This window comes from Pollicipes pollicipes, unplaced genomic scaffold (assembly GCF_011947565.3).
Source record: "Pollicipes pollicipes isolate AB1234 unplaced genomic scaffold, Ppol_2.1 Scaffold_7261;HRSCAF=8764_pilon_pilon_pilon, whole genome shotgun sequence".
Lineage (NCBI taxonomy): Eukaryota > Metazoa > Arthropoda > Thecostraca > Pollicipedomorpha > Pollicipedidae > Pollicipes > Pollicipes pollicipes.
In genome coordinates this window covers 43,316,598-43,338,307 of record NW_023597054.1, presented here as the reverse complement: position 1 = coordinate 43,338,307, position 21,710 = coordinate 43,316,598, and the positions used below count along the sequence as shown (strand labels likewise).

At 52.7% G+C, this 21,710-nt stretch overlaps 1 protein-coding gene across 1 annotated transcript in view; it reads right to left on the bottom strand.

The window, feature by feature from the left end:
- LOC119111951 (mucin-19) overlaps positions 1-18,042 on the bottom strand; it is a 46,071-nt gene extending 28,029 nt beyond the window's left edge. Inside the window, exon 1 of the mRNA XM_037235844.1 lies at positions 18,012-18,042. The gene's annotated coding sequence lies outside the window, so the exon portion shown is untranslated. The remainder of the gene's footprint in view (positions 1-18,011) is intronic.
- Positions 18,043-21,710: the final 3,668 nt, after the last annotated feature.

Genomic DNA, 21,710 nt, shown 5'->3' with positions numbered 1-21,710 from the left:
ACGGACATGTGACGTGATTCATGGTGCGTGTTTGCGGCGCTCAAGAGGTGCTTTTATGGAACGACTTTACGGGGAGGGGCTCCGCCTGAGGGAGTGAAAAGATCGTGTCGTTTTCCGCCCTTTCCCTTTCCATCAGGGGCGGATAGATGTTGAGGTCAGTCTAAAGCTCAAGCTCGGCAACGAAAGCCTTGGAACCGCACGGACGACGGCTGCCGCCGCACATCCAATTGCTGCCTTCTGATCCGCTGCACAATATCAGCTCATCAGTCACTCGTCCGGCCAAAGATCAGGTTACCCCGGCAAGATTCCTCGCCGGTCCCCCCTCCCCACCAGACGGAAGGTCACGCGCCGTGACCCGCTAACCTCTGAAGTCATCCCACACCCGTCGGTGTCTGCCCACTTGCGCGCCGGCGGCCGGCGGGGCCTCTGAGCGGCGCGTCGTCAGCGACAGCTGGCCGCCGGGGCCGAGCGCCGCCGGACGCCGCCGGTGGGCCGGCCTTGGGCGCGCCGCCGAGAGGCACCGTTCGCGTCCGGTCAGCACGTGCCCCGACGGCGCCATCGCCACAGCGCCGGCGACGGCAGCACGTCAGAAACTGATGCGTTATAGCAGCGCGTGGGTGGAGAGGTGCGAGATAGCCTGTCATTAGCTTAGCTGGTGCGGCAGATAATGTGTTGCTATGATGGTCGGACTGTATTTAAGCTTTCTGTGCGATACGTGCTTGTTTACCTAGACGCCACCCATAAAACGGCCTCCAGCATCATCCCACACTCGCGATCCCCAGGTCCCGCCCGTCCCCGCGCCGAACGGACTGGCTTTGATATGGACAGATCCGCGTCTGCACGGAACGTTCCAAGAAAACAAGGCTTTGTTGCGTGAAGATCAATTATTGATTGATTGATACCATGTTCTTGGGAGCAGTCGACGTTCCCTTAACGGAAGACGGCCCGAGTTTCTGATGTGTTAAGACCATTCGCGGCTGACATCCCGCTAACTAGATGTTTCCTTGGCACGGCAAGTCTCGCTCGTTACATTCGCGCAAATGCGCAATAGTTCACATGCTACCCCTTGCTCAGGATCATATGCGTAACAAACGCATCATGCGCTGTCAGAGCCCTCAGTGCGCCGTGCAACAGAATCCCTATTGTGTTCACTGCGAATGAGCGAAAGCGAAACGCGAATGAGCGAAAGTGGCCACACCCGACCAAGAGAATTCTCTGCGCCAGAATCGCCGCAACTCCAGCAGCCGGTAGCTGCCGCCAAATCGCTCACTTCCCACGGCAACGGATGGGATGTGGGGAAATTCACGGCTCGTGAACACGTTGATCTGACAAGGACGTGGGGAAAATAAAATAATTACGGCAATTTGGGGCCATGCGATTCCCTCCCGACGTTATCACGAAGAGCGGGGGCAATTTCGGCAGCCGCGCGTTGCCAGGGTGACTGAGCTGGCGTTTGTGGAGTCTGCGACACGGCCAGCATACCGGGGCACCGTACCATGACATTGCGCAGGACACGGGGGCCTAACCACCGCCGTCGCTGAGTGAGATTTAGTGGACCGGCCGGAGAGGGGCCCGGTTAGCATGCGACACAAGCTGCGCAGCCAGCTGCCCCTAACGCGAGCTGGAGCGGGTGAGCTTCGATTTCAGGCTGAGGCAATGGCTGGTGGAGGTGGATTTAGTGAGATCGGCATTACTAATGCGTAAATAACGCTGGTAGATCGATATACAGGCAATGGTGGCTCGTGCATCTAAACTGTCCATTGGTTAAAGGGTTAACCTGTCAGCTCTTGGTTACTCTCTGCAGTTTTGTATCACCTTTACCTATGGCGTCGCCCTTATTAGCCACCTGGCTTGAAGGAACGCGTGTGAATGAATGGGCACAGCCGCAGCATGCGGTCGCGAGCGGACGCATCTGTTGACTGCGGGCTGCGATTCTCACAGTGTCGTTAGAGCGGCGGCCAAATGAGCCACCTCAAGGACGCTGTTCACCGGACGTACGCTTCATTTCCACGATGCGCGTGGAAGTTGATGATCAATTTGATCGGGTTTCATCACAGCGTATATCTACGTTATGTCCATTCAAAGGGTACCAAATCCCACCACAATCGTTTACTAGCATTCCTTTGAGGCACAAGGTCAAATAGAACTTTTCACTTTCATTCATCGGAGTGAGGAAGTGCCGAATTTGTCGTGCACTATTGGAGGAATCCGGCGTTGGCTTAGGTATGATGATCTCAGCGTAATGATGTTTGCGTTCCGAAGTTGCGCTTCACAGGTAGCTTTGGGGCCTGAGTAACCACTGACCTCATTTATCTGAGTGAGACCTGAGCAGTCTCCTGAGCATACTTGGAGCGACGTTTGCTGTTTGCCGCTGTCTATGTGCCACCGTACACAGACAGTATGTTTGTAATATCCGCTCACGAAACGGCCGCGAGTGTGTCGAGTTCAAGGGGCCGAGTTTCACCATCGGCCATGTACGGAGCGAAGACGCGGCGCGCCAATGGCAGTAAGAGATCCATTTCAGCGGTGGCGGGCTGTCGTAAAACAGCTAGGCGCCACACTATGCTAAATATGCCGGCGACAAATGGCTGGTCTCTCGGTGCCGGCGGCGCCACCGGTGTGAGACGGCTCTCAATGGCGAGTGCCAGTCAAGGCCTGCATATTGGATTCACTGTGCACAATGGCGCTGTAATTAAGGGCTTGCAGCCGTTTATCTGGCACTAACACAAAGAGCGCTCGCCATAGCACCAGAATACCTGTGCAGTTAGCATGAAGCGGCCGGCGCGAACTCGGTTCCGGCGCTAATCCCGAAAACTCAAGCCTGGCCGGACTCGCCAGGCGTGGGGCCTAGTCGGCTAGACAAAACTGCTGATATATTCACGGGACACTGATGACTGTCGTACACGGTCACCAGCTCTGCGCCGACACACGTCACAGCGTCGGCCCAGAAGTCTTCAGGCTTGTGTATCATACCAGCTTCATCGTCAGCTGCTACAAGCAGGCGCGGTATTGCAGCAACGTACATTAAATAGGAAATGCCCGTATGTATCAACAGCATGACAATGGAGATCGAAGCCAAATAATCATACCAGCGGATGAAGCCGATTGGCATTTATAACTGGTGAATCAGTATCAATGCACACCAAATATACCCGTGTTTAAAACGCATTGAGCGTTAGGATGAACCCGCAAACCAAACATTCCCAAATAAATCCAAACAAAGAAATATGCCGCTCTCATGCACAAATGGTCGGAGCCATTGGACAAGCATATCTCACGTCAGCTTGTCCCAGGTGCGTTTTGTAACCGCATGCCCCGCAGGTCTCGTGGTGAGCCTCAGCCATACACCAGCTGGGGTCAGCCGGCGGAGATGCGCTCCTGGCCTCGACAATGACCTCGTTATGGAGATCGCGTCGCCGGGGGCAGACGCATCAGGAGCTCGCGGCGGCAGCGGACACGGTGCCCATGAAGAGCTCGCCGCGGCAGGGGGCGCTATGCCGTATGAAGAGCTCGCCGCGGCAGGGGCGCTATGCCGTATGAAGTGCTCGCCGCGACAGCGGGTGCGATACCGCGTGAAGAGCTCACGGCGGAAAAGGGCACCACACTGCCTGTTATGACACGCCGTCTGCGTTGCGTAAAATTCGTAATTGGACGTGAAGACCCGACCCGAGCGTGGCTTTTTAATGGGGTCCTGGGCCTGGCGCGGTGGACATGGCCGAGGTCGAGCCGGGGGGTGGGCTGCGCTCCGACGCGGCCCGAGACGCTCACCGGGCGGATGGCGAGATCGTCCAGAAAAACATCCATTTCCGCCGGTATAACCTGTTTTTTTTTATCTGCGCACTGCTGAAGCGGCTAATGTATGCTAGCGCAACGCGAGAATTGCATTGGAGTGAATGATAGCAGTGACATAATCGACGGTGTACAATGAATTACGGGTGTGAGATCTGGCTCCGAAGTTCGCGCTGGTTATGCACTTCGCTGACGCGATCGCTGCAAAAGACTTATGCGAGGCTCGACACTCACGGTCAGAGCACCAATAAATAATGCGACCCCATTGATGGGATGTCGTGCGAGCAAACATTACGAGCGACTGATCATAACGAGTTGTCAATGACATTCTTCCTGTATGTGACACACGCTTCTCTCACACTGGCGCAAAGAAAGGGGCCGCAACAACCCAGGTACGTGATTCTGTACGCTCGAAAACATTTGGCTCATCTGAAAAGATGTGCCTGGGTCCCAAAAGCGGGTTTCGTGTCATAGTGCCTTGCAGAATGCGGTACTACCCCTGGAATCCAGACGCACGTTCACTTCAGTTCATCGGTTAGGCTGGTATTTGACAAATTTAACACGTCATGCACCCCTTATATATCGCATGCACAGCGTAGTGCTATTTACATTCCAGTATCTTGGCTCGCATCAAAGCAGTGTAAGCGAGTTGTTCGTAAACTTCCAGGCATGGACCTCAGGTCGACCAAACTCAGGACCTGCTCCGAACTTATCAAATTTTGCGGCTCAGGCTCAGACCAAACGATGCATTCAGTAACAGTGTTCGAAATCGGGCGCGTACTCACTGGCTACAACACAGATTCGGTCAGGCTCAGAATGTGACTCAGACTCAACCCTTATAACAAAACACATGGTCCAAAAGGGGCATGCTTTGTCTAGATTGAATGTCAGTTCCGAGTCGGACACTAGATCAGACTCGGCCCTTGGAACGAAACGCACGCTCTAAAAAGGTCATGCTTTGTCTAGACTGCATGTACGTACTGAGCGAAGTATGTACTTAGCTTTACTTTGGTTGGGTCTGACTGAGCTCGGCTGGGTCTGGCTGTGCTCCGCTGGATTTGGTTGGATGTGGCCGGGCTCGGCTAGGCCCCGCTGGGCTCGGCTGTATTTAGTTAGATCTGACTGGAATAGGCTGGGTCTAGCTGGACTTGGTTGGATCTGACTAAACTCCGCTGGATTTGTTTAGATCTGGCTGGGTCTGGCTGGGTTCGGCTGGATTTGGCTGGATCTGGCTGGGCTCGGCTGGGTCTGGCTGGGTTTGGCCAAAGTTAAGCTTGGTTTGATTGGCTTTATCGCGGACCCGTTAGTTTCGTAAGGCTCAACACGTTTATCCACGTTGAATGTTTGGAGTAGAACACCATCGTCATAATCGTCGCCGTCTTTTCATTATTTGTCATTTCAAATCCGAAAAGGCCTACACATCAATCATTGAAATGCTGACCGGGCAAGACATCAAGCAAGGTGAAATGATGACAGGCTAGGTTGCTATCTGATATCAGCTTATACAGGTGTTTATACCGTATTGTTCCACTGGATCCGTCAGGTCGCAGTCTGCAGCAAGCCATGCTCAGCAAAATTATTATATCAACCCCAAGCCGGCCCTGAGGCAGTGTTTGAAATTCTCTGAAATGAGGTCTTTTTATGGCAAGGGTTGCTATTTTCGTATATGCCCGATGCTACAGCAAACGCTCCAGTCTGGATATTGACTGATGTGAACGCTTCAAGCTCAACTGACTACTGTTGCTTGTTGCTTACGTGTAGATGGCATAGGACGAATATGAAGCCCTGTCAGTTTCGGAATTATCACGCCCAAGTTAAGGAGATTTTACGCCTACATCTCTTTTCGGAAAACAACAATGAGAGTGACACTTTAATCCTGCGTGATGCCAAAACCAGTTTAACCGATCCAAGAGCACTTCTTGGGCGCCGGCCAGAAGTCACGTTCCACCACTTGCACTGGTTTAGGGTACGCCCCTATGCCCATCGCAGTTACTGGTGCTATACCGGCCGCGGCAAGCCACGCGTCGCAGTCTTCCATCAAACCTGTCCCGTTCTACGTCGCTAGGTAAATCTGCAAATCCGATGATCGTAATCACGCTGATTACATGTAGTGACAACATGCTATCGGAAAACCCTGCCAATTGGCTGACGTCGGCTGACGGACCCAACGACAACAGAAGGCTCTGCTGTGACCCGCACACTGTGCTGTAGTTCGTTATTGCGTGAAAACGCTGCTCATTTGATCACCAGTGTATGATGTCGTGGTGCCATAAGTGCTGTCGGTGTCGTTTTCCCAAAATGCATCAAAAGAGTTTCTTAAAGCAACGGTCCTTTCATATGCATGCGTGTTGAATATAAGACGCAATCTTTCGCAGATTAGAGCATTTACAAAATATTCCAGCATCCTAACGAGTAGGTCAAAAGAATGATGACTTCTAGAAACTGGGCCTGTGCCTGTGTAAGCGCGTAACGCAGTAGTGTGCGCGCTCTAAAGTCCCACGTGAGCCTGCCGTCTGCGATTACGTCCGTCGATCTGACCACGCCGCAGCCGACACCTCAGCACTACCGTCGGCAGCCTGCCGCCACCAGCCGGTCCGAGGCGCTGCCAGCGGTCGGCGGGGCGCGCCCGGGCTGGCCGGCCGGCCGGCGGCGCGGCTCACCTGTCGCGAGCGGCGGCGCCGCCGTCTCCTGAGCCGACGCTGGGCGGCCACGGACTGCGCGCACAGCCCCGTCAGCTGCGGCACGACACGCGGAGAGCGGAGGCCGACCTGGCCGGCGCTGCTCTCGGCCGGGACTGGTGCCGCTCGGCCGGGGCGCGGCCGCCTCGTCAGCCGCCGCCGCCGCCGCCGCCGCCGCCCCCTGCTGGCGCGCCCCGCGGCCGCCCGCCGCCGCCGGCGGTCCCGCTGGCCGGCGCCGCCCGGCAGGTCGAGGCCCGCGCCTCACCGGCTGACCCGGCGGCCAGCTGGGGTCAGTGAGGGTTCAGATCCGGCCAGCCAGGGATGTGGTGGTGGTCGGGAGGAGCCGTCGCCGACGGTGTGCTGCCGGCCCCGTGTGATGACCGGACGGTGACCTGGTGTCAGGTCCGGTCATACTCTGGTCGTGGGCTCGCTGACTCTGACGTGAGGGCTGCCAAAAGTGGGAATACCCAAACAGGCTGTAGCAAATACTTTTTGTTGCAATATGGTTAAAATCAGACCATTTATGGCCACACCATTTCAACTGATGTGGGAAATCCATATTGTCATCTGCCCGTTCATTTCTTGATTATTGGACTCACGTTATACGCTTTAGATGTGAGTTGAACGGCTGCTTGGACACTTGGAAACAGCCCACGAACCGGTCGATCACCTGGCGACATTGCGCTATAGGGATTACGCTGATGTGTGCGTGTATTACTGATTTCAGGTCTGTGGTGGCTTGTGGCTTTCCCCGTGTTTTCAGCACCCAAACAATATGTGTATGCATGCATATATATATATATATATATATATATATATATATATATATATATATATATATATATATATGTATATATATGCATATACATATATATTAGAAAACATCTTTTGGTACGAAGAACACAACTGAAGCGTGACTAGTTGTAATAAGACATGCTATATATATATATATATATATATATATATATATATATATATATATACGGGAGTATATATAGCTCTCCTCAATGTCGTACGTCGGCAAAAGTCGAGTGTATTTGGGAAAAGGAAATTAGAGGTCCACTTCGCTTCTGTTCTTATGGAAATGAGACGCTCCTGGAATTAGGCCGACAGCCATTGTTTTTCTGATATCTTTTGTGCTGTGCGTTATGTTATGGAACGCGCCGTTTTAAGTACAGTTTTGACAATCTAAGCTATCTCTGATTTCCCGGTTTTACTCGAAGCGCTTAGGTGGACCTTTTGATTTTGAGCTAGTTCGAATGGCTGCGTTTGTAGGTAGACCTACACGCAGAACCACCTTTGTTGATGAACCAGTACATGTTAGAACAGCGTATGCAGCGAACTATATCGTTGATTCGCAACGTGGAGATCTAAAGCTGGCGGGAGTACATACAACATAGCGCCCATAATGTTCCACCTTCACCAGCGCGACCTCAACAGTCATAAGCAGTCAAAAACCAACTAGACTAGAGGCACACATTTCCCGACGAGTTTTAACTCACGAATGCTTAGAATGGTTTGGCTGCTGCTGTCTGAGACCAAAGCGCCCAAAATTTGTCATCCTGTACATAAAGGACTTATGAACGTGAATCTATGTTATCAGGCCCGTGCCCAGCCCCAGAGCTTTTTGTGGCAAAGAGAGGTATTTATCGGAGCTCTCTCTCTCCCTCTCTCTCTCTCATTCTCTCCCCCCTCTCTCTCTCTCACTCTCTCCCCCTCTCTCTCTCTCCATATATATATATATATATATATATATATATATATATATATATATATATGTATATATATATATAATCCAAGGCCGATGAGGGACCCCTGACCCCCGATAACAGCGTAAGGCCCTCCGAGCAAATCGCATGTACCTGTGTCAATTTGGCGGGCCTTGGGTGATTAAGAGTATTTAAGTGATTGAGTGCGATGTGTGGCTGAGAGTGACAAGTGACTGAGCGATTAATTGATTGAGAAGAGTTTTTGAGCGGGTTATGAAATGCAGCCCCTGAGTGAGGAGCAGGGGCCCTCACAAATGGAGGCAAATGAGAAGAGACTGATGTAAGGAGCCGCTGGGCATCGGGAGTGCCTCTGTTAACTTATAGAGCCCCCGAACAACAGCACGGGGCCCTCCAAGCAAATGGGAAGAGCCCAAGGTTAATGTGAAGAGCCCTGAACGATGGAGAGTACTCCGGCAGGATGACGCATTGGTATCCCGACGAGGCAAACGAGATGAGTAAGGCAAACGGGTAGGGCCTCCCGGGCGAATGCGAAAAACCCAAGGGCAACGTGAAAGTCCTCTTAGCATGCACTCTGTGATACCAAGTAACTGACACGGTGGTTAGCGTTGGCAAGAAGGCACTTTTGCTTTGTGGAGCCAGGCGCCAGCTCAGTCAGGTCCGTGATTCCTCCACCGCCATGTTTATGGAAACGTCTCTCCGATGCTCAGATAGCGTGAACAATTTAGGCGCGATCACGGACCCAGCACTGCCCTGAGAACTGCACGCGAGTCATATCGCCAGACGTTGTGTGGACATTCTTATCGCTCTCCTGAACGTCAAGCCCGTGCTACTCACCAATGTTCCGCCACGCGTCATTGGCGCGCTTGTGTTCACCCTTTGTCCATTACTGCGCTCAGGTTTTTGGGAGCGCGAATAGCACGACTGTTGGGAAATTGCAGAAAGTGTTTGAATTCACAGCTAAGGTGATCTTCGAATGACGTGAATTTGACCATGCGTCGGATTTTCTACAACGTCTTGACTGGCATAGTGCCCGTCGTCGTCTTCGGGGGCTTTACGACGTACTCAGCTGCTGAGGCTATGTGGCGTCGCCTGCCTCTCACCCTGACAGGAAGGGTGGTGGCTGAGTGCCCCAAAGCTCTTTGACCTCTTTGATATATGCCTTGAAGTATTGACAAACGGGAAGCTAGAACTTCATATTCTCTGCTCTCCCACAATCATCAAAATACCGGGCACAGTACCGGTCATCTAGTCATCGTTCTCACTTGCACCAAACAATTTTGGAAAGCGAGGACATATCCGCCGAGCTGCGCATATGTACAACGAGCATGTCGTCAAAAGCGACATCGCGGACCTGCCTTTTTCCTTTTTATGACCCATGCCCATGACAATTTTTCAAACACCTGGCACTTTTAACCTCTTGTGTATGTCTATTTGTGCCGTGTTTACGCGTGTCACCCTGTGAACGTCCATGCACCAGCTGACGAAGGCCTCAGAATTGCTCAATAATAAGGAATGACCCGATAAAGTACAGTGCAACTTATTACAGGACAACAGTGTTCATAGTAACGACAAGCAAACATCTTCCACAGTTGCTAGCCCGATAATACACTTCACGCGCTCTGAGGCTAATCAATTAATTTTGCTTCACACCATGTTCACTCGTGACCGTGAGCACAGCCTGGAAACGCCGAGTTTCTCATGATCTATACCGATGATTGCTTGATTATTTCGCTTCACCAGTTTCTTCCGCTACACTGAAGGCCAGTTCTTTCATCAACGTAAGAATTTGTAATGCTCAAAAACCAGAAGTTGTTGGCCATTCTTGCTGACATGAAGTCCAGCAGGTAACCAATTAATAAGTCGACAACCTCTTCACCCAATCCCGCAGAACGTCAGATGACCATTGCGTGTTCCCGATCTGTTTAATTTTACGCGCTACCTCGATTTCTGTCACACGCCTATATTAATATAAGCAATGAATCTGATAACGGAGAGGAGACACGTGCCCATGTGGGCCACTACGCGAATGCGTTCCTGACGGGGTCTTATCTGGCGAGCAAGTGCCTTTTTAAGGGGCCTCTGCTTGCCTGAAACGATGCACCTGTCGACCTTATGGATGCCCCTTACAGATCAGCAGGGCATTTTAAACGCAAGCGGGGCCCCTGAGTGAACGTTAAGGGGCACCTGGAAGCATATTGGGGGCCCGCAGCTTGTTTGAAGAGGACCCAAACCAGCACAGAAAGGGATCCTGTCGACCTCTGGTAGATTCTCCTGTCGACTTCTGTTGCTGGAACATAAAGACACACCCTGTCGGCTTGTAAAGGACCCTCGCTTGCCCATACAGGTGTTCCCATCGGCCGCCCTAGGGGTCCGTTCCAGCTCCTGGGGGCCTTGGCCCCATTATGTCCCCCGGCGCTTGACTGAGCGTCAACCAGCGAGCGTCACTTGACTTGACTGAGCGTCAATCTGTCAACCAGCGTGCATTGTCATCACTTTGTCCTTAGCAGAATGCATGGGGGTGTGCATGCATACTTGCTTTCTGGCGTGATTGCCCGTCTATTTTGAAGCATGGGCACGTGGCATAGATAATTTATGACGGCGCGTTCCTGTCACATCGGGTTATCGATCAGGGTTTATGGACACTTCGGGTGCTAAGGCGGCGCAGGAGCCTTGCCAACAATATCCCGCGTGGAAGCAGGTCAGCTGTCAACCGTCGATGCGTGCTTGTATTGTAAAGATACCGCTGGAGACACGGTAGTCAGATGCCCGGTTGATACGCTTGTCAGGTTCCGCAGTCTTGACAGTCATTAAGCACAGATTGAACGCCACACTGAACGCGCCGACATCGGGATTAGGGCAGCGAGGCTGCAGGTTTGTCGACATCGTGACGCCGTTTGTGCCGCGGTCTACCTAGGAAGCACACTCGGCACGTCTAAAGGACCGGAGCTAAAACATCTGAGAAAGAGAACCGGAGGCGGGCGCTACCAGCAGGAAACGGGACAAGGCAACGAACAGGAGACAATGAGAAATGAGACTCCAATTTCACGGGACATGGACGCGGGTGACCCACCGGGGCTTTATGCAGCAGATGATTTATCGCACGTGTATATCGTCTACAACATGCAGACGCAGTCACACATACCTCCGTTTGCTACCTTCATAGCTTTGCACTGTAATACCTGAGCGAACTTCGCAAATCATTCGCTGCACCCTATCGCCCTTCTCTATAGCAGATCAGCGCCGTTTTCGGTCTGGCCAAACGGGAACTGGTCTTGGATTTTTTGTCCCAATTCAAAAATGTTTTAAGCATGAACACGGATGGGTAGGCGCCGCTAGCTTTCCTCGCTACATCCATTAAGTACCTAATGCACGAATCAACTGGCTCACGATAGGATGCGACACGGCAAGGGTTTTACAGATTTATACGTGCCTGAGGTGGTGTGTAGACGTCACCAGCTTTCCTCGCCGCATCCTTCAAATATTCGATTCACAAACCTAACAATTACGTGAAGGACACTACGCATACGACGCGGCAATGGGCCTCCTGTCTTATCTATATGTCACTTGGCTATCATAATCACTCGACGTTGTCAAATCAATAAAAATAACTCATGCCGCATTCCGACAGACCAGCTTGAACCCAAAGCAAAAAAAAAAGCTAAAAGGACACTATGTTCAAGTTACAACTTTCGGTTTATCTTCGTTTAATCCTAGAGGGCAACAATAACTACGATTTTTGCAAATTTACTTGGAGCCTCCACCAGCGCATCTTGTTTCCAGAGGAAAAAAAAGAAGTCAAAACCCCTTTTTCTTATTGTCAAATTGAGCGCACCCATAACAAACATAACTTATTTTGTACTATGTATTCGGAGCCGGGCTCTACTGAAAATGGATAAAACCGCAATCTGAAAAGCTACGTTTATAGCATGTTGTTTTCACGAAGGGTCATAACACGATTAAAAGAACGTTTGCTTGAGTTCTTAATACTGAGTCACCAGGTGGAGCGTCGCGATATTGATACGACGTCGTAAAGCGAATCTTCAGCGTTTCAGATAAGGTGAAAATTTACCTCAGCATCTCCACTCCAACCACGGCTCCCTGAGAACGGTCGGAACATGTCGCTCACATAAACCTCACCATTCAAACACTGAACCTGACGATATCTCACTGTGTCCACTGATGAAGGCTCGCGCAGACGAACGCTAAGGCTGTTGAAGTCTCCAGCCATGTCCACGGTTGAGGGCTCGTGCAGACGAGCGCTGCTGAAGAGCAAACCATTCCCGGGGGCGGACGAGGCCACACCGCTTGATCTTGATTTGCCAAAACAACGGAACTGTTCTCTGAAACCTGCCGCCAAGATCTGTCTTTGCCCATAGGAAGGTCCGCGTCCGCTCGCACCCGCTGCAGGCTCTGGATCTCTGCAGTCGGTAAAAATGGCGTGATTTCTTCCAGTGAGATTCTCACCACGACCACCCATCTTTCATTTTCTGCGAAAGTCCGCTGCAGAGTTGCCATTGCTCAATGGCTCGCATTCGCGTTCTGCAGCACTCCGCAGCTGCGCTCCGCGGGAATGCATTTCGGTACGTGTGTGCTGAACGACCCTCTGCATGAATGGTGTCGTCGCTGGTAACCTCATTACCGCCTAGTCTATCTAGGAAATCATGCTGACTATCGGATGCAGCACGAAGCAGCGGGGTGTTACACGCGGACTAGTCCTACATCCTGTAAGGCTGCCTACCTTTATCCAGCATCAGCACTAACAATATCGGTAGTAATTGGCGCAGAGACTGTTTCAGCCAAATATGACGCGGCTAGGTAGAGGTGCTGCTTGGAACATTGTGTTTTATGTCACAAATATGAACAATTCGATATGATAAATATGAACAGCTTTGGATCACAAGTATGAACGGTTTTGTATCACAGATATGAACAGTTTCTTGTCACGAATATGGACAGTTTTATATCAGAAATATGAACAGCGCTATATCACAAATGTGAACAGTCTGTCACTCTTCGCGACCCCTGCTTTTAAAGACCACGCCTGTGTGTTTGCCTTTGCACAAAGATTGTGGATGTGCAGCCATTCGAATACCCTGAGGTTTGCGTTTTCTTGTACCGTTGACAACAATTTTGTTTTTAAGTTGGTGTTGCGCGTATATGCTGCAGGGCCACGTGCATGTTCGCCATGGCTTCCCCGATAGTATTAGCCATTTCTTTAAACACATGTTCCTTGGGTGGTAATAAAACAGGTCTCAAATATTAATATCACAAACATATACGTCGCTACATATACAGCTTTTCCACATCTATAATTGAGGGTTTACCTAAAAAAACATTCGTTTACTTCACCTTTTTAAAGCTTTGTTTCTGACCTGATGTAGGGCACTCGAATCCGAAACAAGCACAAGTGACAAGCATCACCAGTGTACCCGTTGTCCGTTTTCCCCGAAAACGAGAAATAGTTTAGCTAAACTACACTCACGCGACTGGAGATCAGAAGAAACACGTGGCGGCCTCCGCAGTTGTGACAACAGGTCCGCGTTTGTTGCTGTCTGCTTGACAACCAGACTGGCTTGAGACATTGCATGGCTACCCCAATGATCCTCAAACGGCGACGGGACCAATAGTGGCAAACATCCCTCACAGGCGAAGTGAGGTTTCAGTAGGCACTATGAAATATGTACTTTTATCCCATTCCACGCCATATATGAGCAGTGGTTGTGCGGAACCATGTGTTGAAATGAAAATTCCGCTGGCTCGACAACCACTATTTAGGTGCTTGGATGCATTTCGTTGATTAGGCACGTTGTACATCGTGCTAATTTTGAATGATACAAACCTGTGTCATGATCATGTAGGCTGTTTTTTTCGTTTGGAAAACAAGCAGTTATCCGAATGAAAAACGAAAGGAAAGAGAGGCAATTGGAAGACATCGCGCTTTGCAGGTCTCTAAAACAGCAAACAAAGCACGTCAGTATCTATTGCCTTAGTCAATATGCGTGAGAATGTGTGCTACCTGCGCACGTTAAAACAGGTTCTTGATTATTTTTTCTAGCAGCGCAATAACTGTTGAATCACAGCCAGCATGTTTCCCATTTGCCCCACCCACTATGCAAAGCGATGGCTGAAATGAAGCAAGAACGGCGAGCCGGCGGACGGTAGAGGAAGCGGGAGATGACACGTCCGGTTAAATGGTCAGAATTGGAAATTTTTGCCTTCCTGACGTCAGAAAGTTGCTTCCAGGATAGTAGCTCCTGCTGCGAAAAGTTCATAGCGGTACGGGCTGGGGTCCGGTATGCTGTAATTGATCCCATCGAAGCCGTCGCTTCCCGGTACGTAGTCAAAGACTGATGAGTGTTGGAGTTGCCTTGTAGGCGTGTCAGATTTTACAGGGCGTTGGGATCTGGGGTTTAGAAAATGTGGGAAAATTTAACTATATTTGTATTCGACCACATGAAATGGCACCCGGACGGAAACGAACCACGACAGTTTTAAAAGAGTGGTTAAGTCTAATTCCATGAACGATGTTCCAGCCCACGAAGTTAGGGAAACTCTAACTGCAAAACGAGAGAGGCAGAATAGCACTCGTTTAGAATATGTCATTCTGCCTCCTCCTCCTCCATTGTGCCACGTAGGGTTTGTGTCAGAAAAGCTGTTCTTTGTTTGAATCAAGACATGGCTAGTTTTTTTTATCTCACAAACAGCAATTCAATCACCTAGAGGGACCAACAATGACTGAAATAACTGTAATGACTGCAATAACTGTAAAATCGCATCACATGAAAATGCATATGGACATATTTGCCGCTCTAGTTGTTACTACCCAATTGCATCACCCAGTCTTCCACCCCAAAATTCCGACGACAAGTTACCAATCGGCAGCAATCTATTAACTTTTTAAGAAAAAAGAGGTTGAACGCCCAATGTTAAACGTTGACTTTAACATTCGCAAGATGTCGCTAAAAGATAGCCAAATGCAACAGGCTATCATTTTGTCAGGGGCACCCATAATCTCTTCCTCTCTCATGTACAAAATGCTTTGCATCCGACTGTATTCATAATCATTACCGCTAAACAAAGAGATCCTCAAGACGTGTTTTGCTTTCGGCCATGACCGGCAAAAATTGACTTTACAGCTCATCATTCATCTGGAATGCGTTCAAAACGTGCCATAAAATGACGACGTGATTGTTTCCTAATGGCCAAGTTTTACGAAAAACGTTCATCTTCGTCCTCAGTGAATCGGAGGATGTGCTGCGATCATTTGTGAGCGCCGTCTACATCTGAAGGGAGTTTGCCGCATTAATTTGCAAGAGACATTTATGGGTGTTTGTGCACTAAACTTTTATTAACTGCTACAAACTTGATGTACACAACCGCGAGTGTGCATCAGTTGCGAGTCGCATCATTTCAGACTAGGGAGCGCGTCTACTTTGTTTTCGTAGCAATCCTACTTTTCCTTGACAGATGATTGCCCTTTCCGCGCTAATGCTAATCGGATATCTCGTGCGCAGCTACATTTAGCGACGACCATTTTGTTTATATTCCTCAGCGTTACATCCTGTTTCCGCCAGGCCGGCGGGCATGCATAAGTACCAATCAACTCACCGCAGAAGCGCTCACCATTGGCGGAAAGGTGATGTCACACACGTAATGACGTCACGTCGGCAGTGACCTTGTCCATCCGCGGGTGTCCGTTGAATCCGGGTTGATTCAACACTGGCGCGCAGGACCGTGAGTGGACGAAAATAAGATGGCGCTATCCTGCGGCGGGAGGGACTCCTGACGAAAATAAATGAGCCCGGTGGTGTTGTAACGCTGCTAGCGTCAGCACTACTCCCGACACGCGACCCGACGGCTGGAAAGCCACGTCACGCAATATCCGGTCATCCCGCAGGCAGCTCTTCTGGCTGCGCGCCTGTCTAGGATGAAACCGGGGTTACGTGCCAGGGCTTGGAAAGCCAAGTCCTTAAGGCACCGTTCCAAACCACTGGTTCACGGACCACCAATCAGGTTTGCAAGTAACTGAACGATATGTCCGCAGTCGCTTCGCGTCTGGGAGACTGGAGGTTCGACTCCCTGCGGAGTCAGTCCTTCCAGGGTGAGAGGATTAGGCAATGCCACATGGCCTCAGCCGCTGAGTGCATCCCAGGTGAACGACGACGACTAATACGCACTTTTTAGCCCCATGATAAATTCGACGAACCGGCGCCATCGTGTTCCGTTTCGTTTTTTGTTGGGGCTCCGCATTCCTAGAAGTGTAGCGATGTCCGCCATGCCGCCCTGCAGGCTCCAGCGCGCCGATCATTACTGGGACGGTCCGCGGACCGAGAGAGTCGTACTGGAGCCAATCTGAGAAAATTTTCCGCTCGAGCGGCCCGACCCGACCATCAGCCTTCTCCAGGATACTATCTACTGATCTACAGGATACTAAGCGCTGATCGCAGTCACGCGTCCTGACGGCGACCGCCGATCTGCCCGTGTTGGGATCGTTTTAGTGGCTGGTCTCCAATCTCGGCAACGGAAAGAGGCGAATACATAAAACGGGAGGCCATTGCAAGAACTGCAAAACAATAATGGATCGAAAACTGTCGAACCCATACGTCAGCAAATGGCCGGGAAGCGATCAATGTCACCTTCGAAACCGGTCTCGACTACAGCACTAGCCTGAACCGAGAGACACTGGGTCTACAAAATGGATCGGACCTATACCGCACGTGTAGCGCTTTGTATTGGGATACGCATTATAAGGGTCATTGCAACTGATGTCACTGCAACTGATGTTCAGCAACCACATTTGCCTTTAATAGTGCTTAGACCATAGGCAGCAGACCTCGCAAATAGTGTTCACCGATTTTGTTAACCTGAGTTGCCAAGTCCGTCCAAACCCATATCCCGACCTTTTCGAATAACGCAGTTTATAAAATGAGTTTTAGAATGCTTCACCCGTAAACCTCTTCGGCTCTGATGAAAGGCAGATTTTCCAACGCATTGATCGAGCCTGTGTGTCGGTATGTGTCAACGGTATGCGTCCTCAAACGTGACGGGCTCCATTTGCGTAGGTTTTGATCCAATCTAGACGATGAACATCGACCACTTGCACCACCGCTGATGCCTCGTTCGTCCCAAGTCACTCAAAGCGCCTGTTACTAAACACAAGAAACCGCCGACCAGGTAAGTAGTCCCCATGTCGCCAACACCAACGACAAACCGTGAGCCAACCTCCCGCTCCACGGCGGGGTCGGACCGCCCGCTCGCCAGGCCCGGCGTCTTCTCCGCCCTCTGGGCTAAGGCCGCGCCGGCGACCTTGTCACACCGGCTGCCGGATGAGGCCCGTTCAGAGGAGCCGAGCGTCACGGGCCGTCGGCGGACGTTCGCGCGGCCGGGCCGGCGGCGCCGCCGCCGGACGCCGCGCCTTGCCGCCTGAATGCCCCGTGTCGTCACCCCGACCCCGCGGCGACGCGGCGTTTTGTCTCGCGGCCCGGCCTGCCGTCTCGCCGGCGGATTCGCGCCGTCCATTACGCAAACAGGGTCACGTCGCGTCGGCGATCACTGCGGCCGTCGCCGCGGACGACGCCGCACCAAGGCCGCCGACGCGCCCCCGTGCCGCGCGCAGTCTGGTGGGCCGGCGCGCCCCCGTGCCGCGCGCAGTCTGGCGGGCCGACGCGCCCCCGTGTGGCACGCAGTCTGGCGGGCCGACGCGCCCCCGTACCGCACGCAGTTTGACGGCGCCTTGTGAGGTCGCGTTTCCCACGGGTGAGCACGCCGCACACGTGGGAGCGGCGGCACGCGCGGCGCGTGCCGCAGGACTCACCTGGTCGGCTGGCGGTCCGGCGGCTGCTGGGCGCGCGCTCAGCGCCGGCTCGACTGGAGCTCGTCCGGCTGGTACTGCCACCCGCCGAGCGGCGCTCGCCGCGGTGACGATCGCCGCCGCGCGGATTATCCGCCGGTCGGGATGCGGGTGTGCCGGGAGCGGCCGCGGCCGGCGGTCTCGAGGAGACGGGTCAGCGGGCTGGGCGGCCGCGGGCGCGGGAGCGCGACGCCGCGCGGCGTCCGTCGTACCAACCGACAACACAGATGGAGCGGACGCTGCGCTCCACCGCCTTCGCGCCGGCCACCTGACAGTAAGATCAGAGTCCGTTGGGACTGTAGAATCAGGTGTGTGACTCACCGCACTGTACACGACCGGCTTACATCATCCGGGTTAAGCAAGAATAGGCATGGCGCTGGCGAATCTCTGATGCGCCTGCTCGTCTCTCTCTCGGCGGCTCCAGCGCGCCTCGTCCTCAGCCTGGCGTAGCCGACACGCAGGCCGGCACACCGAACTCGGTCCGCGCGGCGTCGCACCTGTCGCCGCCGTCCATGAGGTCGCGCTCGACGTCAGGCGGCGCGGCCGGCGCGGCCCCGTGCAGCGCGCCCGGCGTGAGAGCGGCCGGGCGTCCTTGCGCCCATCACCGCGCTGCAAGCGTGACGTCAAGCACCAGCGGCGGCGGCGCGGCGGCGCCGACCCGCCTCAGGCCGGCTCCAGCCGCGGCCCAGGTCAGGGGGCAGCCGTCGGGCTTCCGCGCCCGGTCGCACGCCCCGCCGCCGGCCGGCCGCTCACCGACGCGTTTCACCACCGCTGCCGCCGCCCGGCTCGCGCGCAAGAGGTCGGACGTCCGTGGGCCCGCCTGATGACACGAGCGGGCGCGGCTGCCGCTGCCCGGCCCGGCCGCCGGCTCCCAGCGTCGACTGGTGCCGGCGGCGGCGGCGGCCCGTGCCGGCCGTACCGCCAATCGATGGTTGCATGCCAGCCCACATTGTAACCGACCACACATGGGCTCAGAAACGGGCTTGGGTCGACCAGGGCTGGTGTTGGCTGCGCTAGTTCGGACGATTTACGGTAGGGTTATTTTGGAACATTTGAATTTATTTACATGTTTAGGAACGTCTGGGTTTTGTGGTTATGGAAATGCTGCGAACGTTAAAAACTTTGGACGTTTATTAGAGTTTTTATGTTGAGAATAATGTATGCATTATCATACATACCATAAGATGCAAATTCGAGCTGTACTATACGGGTTTTCTCATGGTGTTATATCCAATGTTGATGTTAACGATGTAGAAATATCAGTGCTCACAACGATGATATGCCCAGCTTGCACGTTCATGTGTCAAGAGAATACATTTTCAATGATGGCCTCAATTTACTCAATAACGGACAAAATGTCTTCACTTGCAGTCGATCCTTGTGCTCCTTTCACCCGGGTCGATGATTAATATGATTACTATTGAGACAGACAATAGTCGGCAAGTTATTCGACCGGCATTGGCGATAGACACGCATTAGAGACAGCGCCGAATGGCGAGCGCACACACAGCGCTGAATGGCGAGGACCAGAACAGCGGCAGTCCTCGCACGGCTCTCGGCCGCGACATTGCGTTCCACAAGAACAAAACCGAGACGGCCTTGTGGTGTCAAGGCGTCGGAACCGTCTATAAACACAGCCGGAGGCCCACGCCACACTCCACCGCCGGTCAAACAAACGACCTGCAGCTCAAACAAGCCGCCGAACGACGACGCGGCTCATTACGCCAGGTGCTTGTCTGGAGGCTCCCCGACCCCAACATCACGCTGGCCTCCCGCTCTCAGGAGCGTTTTGTCGTGACACAGTGCGCCGCGTCGTCGCTTGTGTCCCTTCCTGGCACCTTTGTGCGCAGTCAAAGGGACGAGGTCCTCGGGGCGGGTGAGCTCGATGCATCGATTGTCGTCTGATAGGTTCCACCGCGGAGGAAGTGGCGGCAAGGTCACGCCCGCACTCCTGACACCGCGAGGAGCGCGGGCTGGCGTGGCACGCGCAGAGGAGCTACCCGCGCAGCAAAGGGTTATCTGCTGCTGCGTATGTCTTAAAGAATCAATAGATACATAGCCACGAATGTCAGGACAAAAGGTGGGTAAAAAATGCGCGTGGTTCATGCATCAACAATGCACAGCTTACAGCGTGGCAGAAGGGCACTGAACAGATCGGCACTGGGCACTGAACTTGGGCACTGAACGGAACGGCACGGGCCGTTCATGAAGTTACCAGATTCGTATGTTGCAGCCGCCCAAACCTCAATCAATCTTATAGCCGATGTCACCGATTTTCTTCAAGGAAGTACCTCATCTAACAGAAAGCGTCTAATTTGAAGAGCATCCTCTCGTAGGCTTGAGAAGCATGCATTGCTTGCATGTCGTATGCACATCGCATCGATTGCCTGCAAAATACGCAATGACATTTGTATTTTGCCGGCAGGACCTTCAACAGATCCTATTGACGCAGTCTGGGCCTCATGGGCAGCAGACCAGCGCAAATATCCGCGTAGGAATGCATCCCAGCACGGTGGGGTGCCGACATTCCGAGACCGCCGCTGCGGCCGAGGGACTGCTGTTGCCGTCACCTGTGCCACGGTGCGGGCATCAAAGAACGTCAGGCATACTGACGTGGTCATAACGGAACGCGGCTGTGACAGTATTTGCGACGCGCTTGCTCACGCTTGGCATCTTGATCGTGCGCATATCAAGCATACTTCACCTGTTTGAAACGCACTGGCTTGTTTTAAACGTGATAGATTATTGCATACAACGACCATATATTTTACAACCCCGGTGAGATATGCCGTGGGTGCCGTGTAATTTGGGAGTCGACGTTTCGCGTTCCATTGACACCATTTTTTTTTCTCGTCCGCCTGCAGCTTGTTGGTTCTGTCCGACGATCAGCTGTCTCGTCCAAAGTCACACTTCTTGAGGCGGCTGCTCGTGCTCAGTTATTTGTTTACCACGTGGTTTTTGTGCGTGACGAGACAGAGCTTGTATTAAAGGCCGCTGTCAATGATTTCGCATTCAAACACTTATATTCGACATAAAAACCTGAGGGTAAATATGCAACTGGTGGCTGCAAACATCCTAGATTTAAATGTGTATAACCCGCATTTAGCTTGATATGTAAGCATTTATCAGTCCACAGTACACTAAGGGAGCATATGTCGTCACATCAGACAGCAGTGCAGGCGGTGCCAGCCCTAGCGCTGGGGTTTATGGAAAGTGACGAAAGCGAGGGCCAAACAATCGAAGTGACGCCGAATTTTTCAGATGCGTCGTCTCAACTTGTTTTTGACCAACAAGCAAAGTGGCAGCAACACAAGCCCACGACTCGAACGGAGCATCTGTTAGGATGCTGCACAAAGCATGGTCACGGTCTTGACACGAATGGACGACATTGCAACAACTCATCTGTTCAACAACTCGGCCCGGTCTTCCCTACCACGCATTCCCAGAGACATACCGCAGCAGATTGTGAGGATTGAAACACACACTGCGGAGGAGCCACGGACCCGCCGACGATGCTCCCGACGTCTCCTAAATCACGCAGCGGTCAGAGGTGCGGACCTGCGCGAGCCTCCTGCAAGGTCACATAGCCGACGGATGACATCAGCCACTGCCGGCGCACACCTGACGGGCCGCCGGGTCACGACCCGTGACTCAGCCGCCCCC